At 36.7% G+C, this 11,415-nt stretch overlaps 1 pseudogene; it reads right to left on the bottom strand.

Annotated features, from left to right (window-relative positions):
- Nucleotides 1–693: 693 nt before the first annotated feature.
- Nucleotides 694–10,208, bottom strand: LOC125247162 (annotated as a pseudogene).
- Between the last annotated feature and the right edge of the window lie 1,207 nt (nucleotides 10,209–11,415).

The raw sequence follows: 11,415 nt of genomic DNA, 5'->3' as shown, positions 1-11,415 counted from the left end.
TATTCATTCTAATATTGTTATCAGATATGTTATTAGATGCATTTGAGATATTTCTTTGGTTGAACAAGAATATCAGCAATATTTTGTATATATTACACATTTGTGGCTTTCAGGTTTAGACATGTGAAGTGATAAGGACTCAGCGCTTTACGCTATATGGATGCTATCAGAGACTAATTAAGCTTTATTTTTTATTATAGAACCATGATTATCAAGCCAACCATGGTTAGTACACACACACACACACCCATCACGGATTACACATCAGATCACATCCAGCATATCATGACCCAGACATTTCTGTTGTATTGTTTATTTTGCACTATGCATCTTTTGTGTTTTATTTGATACAGATTTAGACCTCTTTTGAGAAACTAGTTAATTGTTCATTAGACTAATCAATAATATGAAGTGAACATAATTCTTGATTCTGGCATCTTTACTCTTCTCCTTTTAAAGGGATATTCACCCAAAAATCACTTGCCCTCAAGCTGTTCCAAACCTGTAAGGTTTTCTTTCTTCTGTTGAACACAGAAGATATTTTAGAATATTTAAAGAATGTTGATAACCAAACAGTTGCTTTTGTGTTCAACAGAAGAAACTTGTACAGGTTTGGAGCAACACAAGGGTGGGTGAACTATAATTGGGTGAATTTAATTGGCCCAATTAATTTAGTTGCAGAACAGTAAAACTCATTCCACACTGATGGCAATATACAAACTGTTCTCTCATACGTGAATACTCATGTGGTACTTAAGGGTTATTTTATACCCAAAACTTTTCCCACAGTGACCACATGTAAATGGCTTCTCTCTAGTGTGAACTCTCATGTGTCTGTTAAGGATTCCTTTTCGGTTGAAACTTTTTCCACACTTGTTGGCAAGGTGAAAGGCTTCTCTCCAGTGTGAACTCTTATGTGGTCCACAAAGTGTCGTTTTTGATTGAAACCCTTTCCACACTGAGGACATGTGTAGGGTTGCTCCCCAGTGTGAATTCTCATGTGGTATTTTAAGTGTCCTTTTTGAGTGAAACTCTTTCCACACTGAGTACATGTGTATGGTTTCTTTTTAGTGTGAATTCTCATGTGGATTTTAAAGTTTTCATGTTGATCAAAACTCTTTCCACACTGTTTGCAGGTGTAAGGCTTCTCTCTAGTGTGGATTCTAATGTGTCTGTTAAAGCTTTCTTTTTGAGTGAAACTTATTCCACATTCTTGGCAGCTGAAAAGGCTTTCTTCAGAGTGAATTCTCAGATGGTCATTAAGGTTTCCTTTTCGGTTGAAACTTTTTCCACACTGTTGGCAGCTGTAAGGTTTCTCTCCAGTGTGAACTTTAAGATGGACTCTAAGGTTTCCAATTTGAGTGAAACTCTTTCCACACTGTTGGCAGGTGTAAGGCCTCTCTCCAGTGTGAACTCTCATGTGTCTGTTAAGGCTTACTCTTTGAGCAAAAGTTTTTCCACACTGTTGGCAGGTGCGACGCTTCTCTGTGTGAATTTTCATGTGGACTTTAAGCTTTTCATGTTGATCGAAACTCGTTTCACTCTGTTGGGCAGGTGTAAGGCTTCTCTCCAGTGTGAACTCTCATGTGTCTGTTAAGGCTTACTTTATGAGAGAAACATTTTCCACACTGTTGGCAGGTGAAATAACTTCTACTTCCCATCTTTTGAGCACTTTTTTGTGATGAAGTCTTTTCAATCTGGGAGCAAATAAAAGTTTCTTCCTCGGTTATGAAATCATGATGATTCTTATATTGATCAATCTCTTCCATTTCATTCAGTACTTCACTCTCCTTTTTCAGCTTCATCAGGTCTAAGGCAAAAAGAGACAAATGTAAATTAATTCCAGATTAAAGGTTCAAAGCAACACACAAAACATTTAGACATGCAAGACATCAAAACCAACAAGTAGTTCCTATACCCAGAGGCTTTGCACCAGGGGAAAAGGGGACAGAGTGCATAGGGCCCCATATCAATGTCCTGTCCATAACAACATCTTTCGAAATACCTGAGCATATTTGTCCAACATTTGACCCATTAGGTTGGCAGCCATAATACATGTCCCTTAGTCCCAATCCCATCCCACCTTCCACAGAAGATCTTACCAACATTGCTACCTGCTCTGACTCATCATCACCACATCACCACACCACTGTACTACTGGCAAATTTCCCACCACATTTAAGCAGGACAATCCTCAGTCCTTCAGCAGTTGAAAACTACAGAACAATCTCTCTTACATTTATGCATTTTGGCAGACGCTTTTATCCAAATACATTTGTATCTGAGTGTGTGCAATCCCTGGGATCGAACCCCTGACCTTGGCATTGCTAGTGTCATGCTCTAACCACTGAGCTACAGGAAAGCTACAGTTTATGTAAAAAAAAAAAAAAAAATAAAAATAAATGAAGGTGCAGTAAGCGATTTCTGAAAAGTGCTGCTTGAAAGTAGATTGGACTAAATAGCACAACAAACTTGTAACAATTCAGCAGTAGGGGGTGTGTCCACTAATGATGGAGGACGGAGAGAGTGAGCAAGAGGAAGATTTGATGAAAGACTGTAGAAAGAGAGATGGCTGAGAGACATTACAAAAGAAAAAAGCTCAGAAGAGCTCTTTATCACTGGAAAAAGAACTAACAACCAACTCTAGCTTGTATATACTCTTGTGTACTGTATGTTTTTTTTTTGTTCTTTCTTGTCAATGTTCGTTTGTCATCTTCAATTTTATTTTTGGCGAAGCATTATTTTGCTTTGCTTCAAGCTATGATAGAGACATCCACTCTTGCATTGCATGTTTGGGGGTGGAGTATTGAAGGTAGGGGTGTGTTTTTTGGGGTTCATGTCAAATATCAACAGTGTTTCTCAGAAATTGCTTACTGCACCTTTAAGGTCAAAAAGATGTGTTCGTAATGGATCGTAATTGTAGACATAATGAATCCCTGATAGAAGAGATTTGTAGATTTACTCTACATCATACCTTTGATGTGTGAGGATATTCATACAAATACTGGGCCTGGAGACTATCAGCAGCCTGGTATCAATCTGGTTTCCGACCGCATCACAGCATAGAGACAGCACTCATAAAGATAATAAATGATATTCGCCTTAACACAGATACAGGTAAATTATCAGTGCTGGTTCTACTCGACCTCAGTGCTGCGTTTGACACTGTCGATCACAACATTCTTCTTGACAGGCTGGAAAACTGGGTTGGGCTTTCTGGGATGGTCCTTAAATGGTCCAGGTCATACTTAGAAGGGAGAGGTTATTATGTGAATATCGGTGACCAGAAGTCTGAGTGGACATCCATGACATGTCCCTCATGGTTCAATTCTTGCACCCCTCCTGTTCAACCTATATATGCTGCCACTGAGCCAAATAATGAGAAAGAACCAAATTGCGTATCACAGCTATGCAGATGACACCCAGATTTACCTAGCCCTATCACCTAACGACTACAGCCCCATTGACTCCTTGTGCCAATGCATTGATGAAATTAAAAATTGGATGTGCCTAAACTTCCTTCAGTTAAACAAAGACAAAACTGAAATCATTGCGTTTGGAAACAAAGGTGAAGTTCTCAAAGTGAACATGTACCTTCACTCTAGGGGTCAAACAACTTAAAAATCAAGTCAGGAATCTTGGTGTGATTTTGGAGTCAGACCTGAGTTTCAGTAGCCATGTAAAGACAATAACTAAATCAGCATATTATCATCTCAAAAATATTGCAAGAATTAGATGCTTTGTCTCCAGTCAAGACTTAGAGAAACTTGTTCATGCTTTCATCACCAGCCGGGTGGATTATTGTAATGGGCTCCTCACTGGTCTTCCCAAAAAGACCATAAGACAGCTGCAGCTCGTACAGAACGCTGCTGCCAGGATTCTGAGCAGAACCCGAAAACATGAACACATCACACCAGTCCTCAGGTCCTTGCACTGGCTTCCAGTTGCATTTAGAATTGATTTTAAAGTACTGTTACTTGTCTATAAATCACTCAATGGCCTAGGACCTCAATACATTGCAGATATGCTCATAGAATATAAACCTAACAGATCACTCAGATCATCAGGATGAAGTCATTTAGAAATACCATAGGTTCACTAAAATCAAGGAGAGTCTGCTTTTAGACGTTACGCCAGCCGCAGCATGGGTGTCATCTGCATAGCTGTGATATGCAATTTGGTTCTTTCTCATTATTTGGCACAGTGGCAGCATATATAGGTTGAACAGGAGGGGTGCAAGTATTGAACCTTGAGGGACTCCGCATGTCATGGATGACCACTCAGACTTATGGTCACCGATACTCACATAATAACCTCTCCCTTCTAAGTATGACCAGAACCATTTAAGGACCATCCCAGAAAGCCCAACCCAGTTTTCCAGCCTGTCAAGAAGTATGTTGTGATCAACAGTGTCAAATGCAGCACTGAGGTTGAGTAGAACCAGCACTGATAATTTACCTGAATCTGTGTTTAGGCAAATATCATTTATTATCTTTATGAGCGCTGTCTCTGTGCTGTGATGTGGTCAGAAACCAGATTGAAAGTTGTCAAATATCCATTCAAGCTTAAGAACTTGTTCAGCTGATTGAAAACAACTTTTTCAATGACCTTGCCTATGAAAGGAAGATTTGAGATTGGTCTGTAGTTGCTCAATATGGTGTTATCCAGATTGCTTTTTTTCATGAGGGGCTTAACAACTGCAGTTTTCAGGGATTTTGGAAAAGTCCCAGAGAGAAGTGAGGCATATTACCACTTCTAGGAGATCTGCTTCTAAACAGTTAAACACGCTTTTGAAAAAAGATGTGGGAAGTGTGTCAAGGGCGCAGGTTGATGTTTTAAGGTGCTGTACTGTTTCTTCCAAAACTTTACCATCAATTGCTTCGAAAACAGACATAATAGTTACTTTCTGAGGTTGTGATCTGATCTGTTTTACCCCAGTGCAGCTCAATCAAGGATGTGCTGATCGCCTTTCTGATATTATTAATTTTCTCAGAGAAGGAGGAAGCAAACTCACAGCATTTGCTGTCTGAGAGCATTTCACTGGGAATCTGACTTGGGGGGGTTGTTTAAGTTTCTGTTTATAATATTTGAGAAGAAGGTCTGTCTAGCTTTGCCTAGTTCCAAATTGAAAACATGAAGGTTATTTTTATAGATGTTATAGTGGATTTCAAGTTTTGTCTTTCGCCACATGCGCTCAGCTTTTCTGCATTGTCTGCATATTTTGCACTGCTGTTGAGTTTCTCCACGGTGCTTTTTGTCTGCCATTCTTCTTCCTGACTTTCACAGGAGCAACGTTATCAATAACATTCTGAACTTTTGAGTTAAAAGAATCAAGGAGAAAATCAACCGAGTCTGCAGATATGCTTGGTGTTAAAGATAGCCTTCATAAACAGTACACTAGTATTCTCATTTAAGCATCGCTTTTTGACCGAGATAGATCTAGCTTCAACAGTCGGAGTGATCAATATATCAAAGAAAATACAGAAATTATCAGATAGTGCTACATCCTTAATGACAATGGATGAAATGTTTAGACTCTTACTAATAATTAAATCTAGTTTATGTCCACGATTGAGTGTGGGTCCATGTACATGCTGAGTCAGATCAAAAGTATTCAAAACTGTTAGGATTTCTTTTGCCATATTGGATTCGGCATTTTCTATGTGGATGTTAATGTCCCCAGTAATAGCAAAACAGTCAAACTCTGAGGAAGTTGATGATAACAGTTCTGTAAAGACATTTTTTTACAGTGTGTTCAGGGGACAGGCAGCTAGCGGATAGTGAGTTGACGTTAGCTGTATGTGACAAAAAATGTTTTGGCCTAAAAACGCGTGACATCGCTTGGAGGACCTTTAAATTGCAGCACACCTCTGGGTCTTTCAAAAGTCTCTCCTCCAGTAAATGTCACTGCTCTTTGTCTTGTATAATTAATAAATGTAACGGCTTCACGAAAAGGCGTTTGTACTGTGATTTTTACAGGTTTGAAGTTAGGACACTAGTGGGGTTGTCCTACAGCTTTTAAGATTTTTTGTCGAGTTAGGGTGCTTCTGTAATACCCGTATCCTATCCATGGTTAAGAAAAGATTATGCACTTAAGAAATGACATTCTGTAATAACGTTTGTCCTAAATGAGGTCCTAACTGAAATTACCATGATAACCCAGGTGGAAAAAAAAGTACATTTCTATAATGTACTTAAAGGGAAAACAGAATTGGGCTGAGCAGAAAGATAAATTTGTATATCATCAGCATAACTTTGGAAATTTAGACCATGACGCCAGAGCCTTTGATTGAATCTGGAAATAAAGCAAAATAACTGAGAAAAATGATAATTATTCCTCAGATGCAATGTCCGTAATTTATAGCAAAAATCTAGCATTAATTTGATCTCAAACAGATTTAAAGAAGTTATTACTCTACCACCTGCATGACATCATTCACCAACGTAGCTGAATGATAATAGTTTCGGGAAACAGTCGCGACTAGCTAGTTGATTTCCTGCTTTAATAACATCAGTTCTGGCCTATTGTAACTCTTTTACGACTTACCCACTAAATCCACTAACTGCCTGCAACTAATTCTAAACTTAGCTGCTCGTGCCCTTACATTTAACCAAAAAAAAAAAAAAAAAAATCACTCCCATCCTACAGCAACTGCATTGGCTCTAGACTTGTGCCGACATTCGGTATTGCGATATATCGCTATAATGAATATGCACGATATTGTTATCGTGGGCATTTCAAAATACTATAAATAATAATATATTATAAAAAAATTATAATTGGTAATAAATTTAAGAATACTTTCCACATCAACCATATAAATTGCACAACACCGCTGTATTCTGCATCAAAAGAACACACGCTCAGATGTAAACAAGCCCAACGTGCATGAGAAGCACATGGTGGAACGAGTGAAGAAGACGCGCTAAATGAAAGTGCACGTTCACTCTCTGACATCAGAGGGCACTGATGGAACAGCAGAAATGCAGCGGTTACCCCGGAAACCCCACAAACAAAGCAGCTGTGCTAATGAAGTTTTTAAAATGCTTCAAACAGCCATTATTTTTTTTGTAATCTCAATGTTGTTCATCACAGCACCAAATAATTAATAGGCTACTTATTTTCAAACTTAAACATTTTTATATTTTAATCTGGACTACAACATGCCCTAATGATTAGAAATGTTCTGATTATTTGTTATTTTTCAGTAAAACTGAGAAATATGGCTTTATTAGTTAACCGTTCATTATTACCAGAGTGACAATGAAAAATACATATAAAGCATTCATTATTCTTAATTAATGTTAATTTCGTAGTTACTGTTTAATAACTTTACTAAAATCAAAAGAACTTTTTGAATGGACCTGAGATAAAACTAACAATAATCAGTTGTACTTCTTAACTAACGTTAACAAAAAAATAATACTTTCTGTAACATATGTAGCTATTTCAGCATCCAGCATTGACACATCCTCAATTACCCCATCAAATTCGGCCAGAAATCTTAGGAGTAATCCTTGATGACCAACTGACCTTCAAAGACCACTTTGCAAAGACAGCTCGGTCATGCACTATACAACATCAGGAAAATCAAGCCCTTTCTAACAGAACATGCAACTCAACTTCTGGTCCAGGCCCTGGTCATTTCTAGGCTTGATTACTGCAATGCTCTTCTGGTTGGACTGCCATCATGCACAATCAAGCCTCTACAAATGATTCAGAACGCAGCAGCATGTCTCGTCTTCAACGAGCTCAAAAGAGCCCACGTCACGCCTCTCTTTATCTCTCTTCACTGGCTACTACTTGCTGCTCGCATCAAATTCAAGGTGTTGATGCTTGCTTACAGATCTACCACAGGCTCAGCACCCTCCTACTTCCACTCACTCTTACGAGTCTACACTCCTACCAGAAACCTGCGCTCATTAAAGGAGCGAAGGCTTGTGGTACCATCACAGAGAGGCACGAAATCACTTTCCAGAACATTCTCGTTCACTGTTCCTTGCTGGTGGAATGATCTTCCTGCCTTCATCCGGAATGCTGAATACCCTGGCAACATTCAAAAGACAGCTGAAAACTCTTCTCTTTCGTGAACACTTAACCTCATCTTAAAAAAAAAAAAAAAAAAAAAAAACCTTCTTATTCCTATCCTTTCACTTCCTCTAATCCCTCTCTATTGTAGCTTATACTCTGAGCACTGCCCAAAACGTGTATTGTGAGCACTTCTTGTGTCTATTTGCCTCGTCATGACAACTCGCTTGTTGTATTCCTTACTTGTAAGTCGCTTTGGATAAAAGCGTCTGCCAAATGAATAAATGTAAAATGTAAATGCTCAATCTTAGTTAATGCGTTAAATAATGAGACCTTATTGTAAAGTGTTACCTGTTGTTCTTTACAGTCTAATTCTTCTGCACTTTAATCTGTTTGAAAATTACACTTTATATATTTTTTGTGTACTGTATTATTGTATTTAAACATTCATAGTTTTTTTTTTATAACAAAAAGAGTTCTTAAACCTGTTATACTATGACAACACTTTTTCCTCCAACTTATTTCAATAACGTGATAATACTGTATACCGTGATAAAAGCTTCAGCAACAGATCGCAACATGAAAATTTGATACCGTCACATGCCTAATTGGCGCCCTGTTACCAACTGCATTCAGTTTTAAATACTTGTCAAGATTTTGCACTTTTTTACCCCGCAGAATAAATACACACTTATGTCCGCTAATTTTGAGATTATGTTCAGAGAACTTGCTTGCAGTACCTAAGCTCAAACCATCTACTGTTGGTGGTAGGACATTCAGCATTTCAGCTCCTAAGCCTAACTCCCACAATGTCTCCACGCGGTCTCCTCACTCCAGACCTTTAAAACCAATCTCAAAACTCATTTATTTACATTATGTTCTGTTAACTGATTGTATCTTTTGAATTTGAGGTACATGCTTGCTTTGGTATTGTCTTCTATGTATCTACATGATCTGTTTGCCTGTTCATGTTGTTGTATCCTGATTGTATGTTTGTATCTGTCAGTGTTCTTGGGTTCCTGAAAGAAACATGATTATTATCAGATGGACATTTTAAGGATCAAATGACTGAGTTCAGTTTGAGAATGAAACCAACCTGTTTGTTCCTCAGTATCTTCTTGTTTCACTTTGAATGTTTCTTCAATCTTTAAGTCTTCACTCTCCTCTTTAATAAACGTCATCTTTATGTCTTCAAACTCCTCTTTAATAAATGCCATCTTTATAATAGTGTTGTCATGTGGATCTCAGTCGCTTAGCCAGGAATTTTTCCTGTATTTGAACACTCTGTTCTGTTTAAGAAGAGATAATAATTAACAGAGAGAAAAATAAATCCAAACTAATTTTCTGGATGCATCTCAATCAGCTCTAGTTCAGTAGTTCAGCACTGGTACTTCGGTAAAGTTGGTTTTATATTCGCACATTCGGACTTCTGATAAATTCAGACTTTCCAATAAATGTGCAATAAATTAATGTTTGCGAATTTTAAGCAGCGACATGATATTGACAACCAACAATTGTCAACTTACAACATTTTTCACAGTTGATCAAAATAGGCAAGTATTGTTTTAATGGCATATTTACTTGTGAATGTCCACTGAATGTCCAATGTAGTGTGATTAACAAGGCTATTGAATACGGATGTCCGAATGTGCGAATATAAAACCAACTTTACCCAAGTAGTACTGGTCTGTCAGAGTGAGTTTCAATAGACTTACATAACCTGATCAGATGGCAAAAATCAAATACATAACCAACACTGCAAATCAATGAGAACACAAACTTTACAGAAACTTAATATTTAGGCATTCATGATCTACATTTGTTTTATAATGAAGTAATATTAAATGATTAGGGTTTCATTAAAACGTTGGCAGTTTGGTTGTAAAGGTCTCGTTGCATTTGCACTGTTTTCAGCAGTGTACACTTTCTCCATCACTTCTTGTCAGTGACTGAATTCGTGTTTATGATAAAATTATTCACGATAAAGGGCGCGAAATGAGATACACATTTCATGTTACTCGTGTGTGGATCCGTTTTACTCACACAACATGTCCTTAATTAAGCTTGGATAAAGCATTATAACGCTACATTCAATGGTAAATAAACTAATTTCACATCACTTGTAAGACTAAAAAACACTGAACTGCTTCTATCTACTTAAACTGCTTAAATCCTTAAAACAAACCTTCAGGCGAATCACCACAGGAAGCAGGAACGCGGCGCAGCTTTACGACGTCACATACCCAGACCAAAATAAAAGTCCCGTTCACACGCTACTGTTATTAACACATAGGTGCATAGAAATATAGTAACTATTTTTAACAAATAATCCTTGTATTAAAATTAAATAGTGACAAATGTTTTAAAACAAGTGTACGAGATTGGCATGAATGAACTCAAGAATTGAAACTGTTTTACTAATTAAAAATGTGAACAAATAAAGTTCTTGAGTCTAAAATTAAGTATGAAATGTGTTATATATATATAGTACAGTCCAAAAGTTTGGAACCACTAAGATTTTTAATGTTTTTAAAAGAAGTTTCGTCTGCTCACCAAGGCTACATTTATTTAATTAAAAATACAGTAAAAAAAACAGTAATATTGTGAAATATTATTACAATTTAAAATAACTGTTTTCTATTTGAATATATTTCACAAAGTAATTTATTCCTGTGATGGCAAAGCTGAATTTTCAGCATCGTTACTCCAGTCTTCAGTGTCACATGATCCTTCAGAAATCATTCTAATATGCTGATCTGCTGCTCAAGAAACATTTAATGTGTACAATTGTACAAAATATTTGTGTACAATATTTTTTTCAGGATTATTTGATGAATAGAAAGTTCAAAAGAACAGTGTTTATCTGAAATCTAATCTTTTGTAACATTATAAATGTCTTTACTGCCACTTTTGATTGATTTAATGCATCCTTGCTGAATAAAAGTATTCATTTCTTTAATTTCTTTTCAAAAAAATAAAAATAAAAATTCTTACTGACCCCAAACTTTTGAACGGTAGTGTATAATGCTACAGAAGCTTTGTATTTCAGATAAATGCTGTTCTTTTGAACTTTCTATTCATCAAGGAATCCTGAAAAAAAAAGTACACAACTGTTTTCAACATTGAAAATAATCATAAATGTTTATTGAGCAGCAAATCAGCATATTAGAATGATTTCTGAAGGATCATGTGACACTGAAGACTGGAGTAACGATGCTGAAAATTCAGCTTTGCATCACAGGAATAAATTACTTTGTCAAATATATTTAAATAGTACACAGTTATTTTAAATTGTAATAATATTTCACAATATTACTGTTTTTTACTGTATTTTTAATTAAATAAATGTAGCCTTGGTGAGCAGACGAAACTTCTTTTAAAAACAT

This window comes from Megalobrama amblycephala, linkage group LG1 (assembly GCF_018812025.1).
Source record: "Megalobrama amblycephala isolate DHTTF-2021 linkage group LG1, ASM1881202v1, whole genome shotgun sequence".
In the NCBI taxonomy this organism is placed as follows: domain Eukaryota; kingdom Metazoa; phylum Chordata; class Actinopteri; order Cypriniformes; family Xenocyprididae; genus Megalobrama; species Megalobrama amblycephala.
Note: the sequence above shows the minus strand (reverse complement) of the source record. Positions and strands in the feature narration are given on the sequence as shown.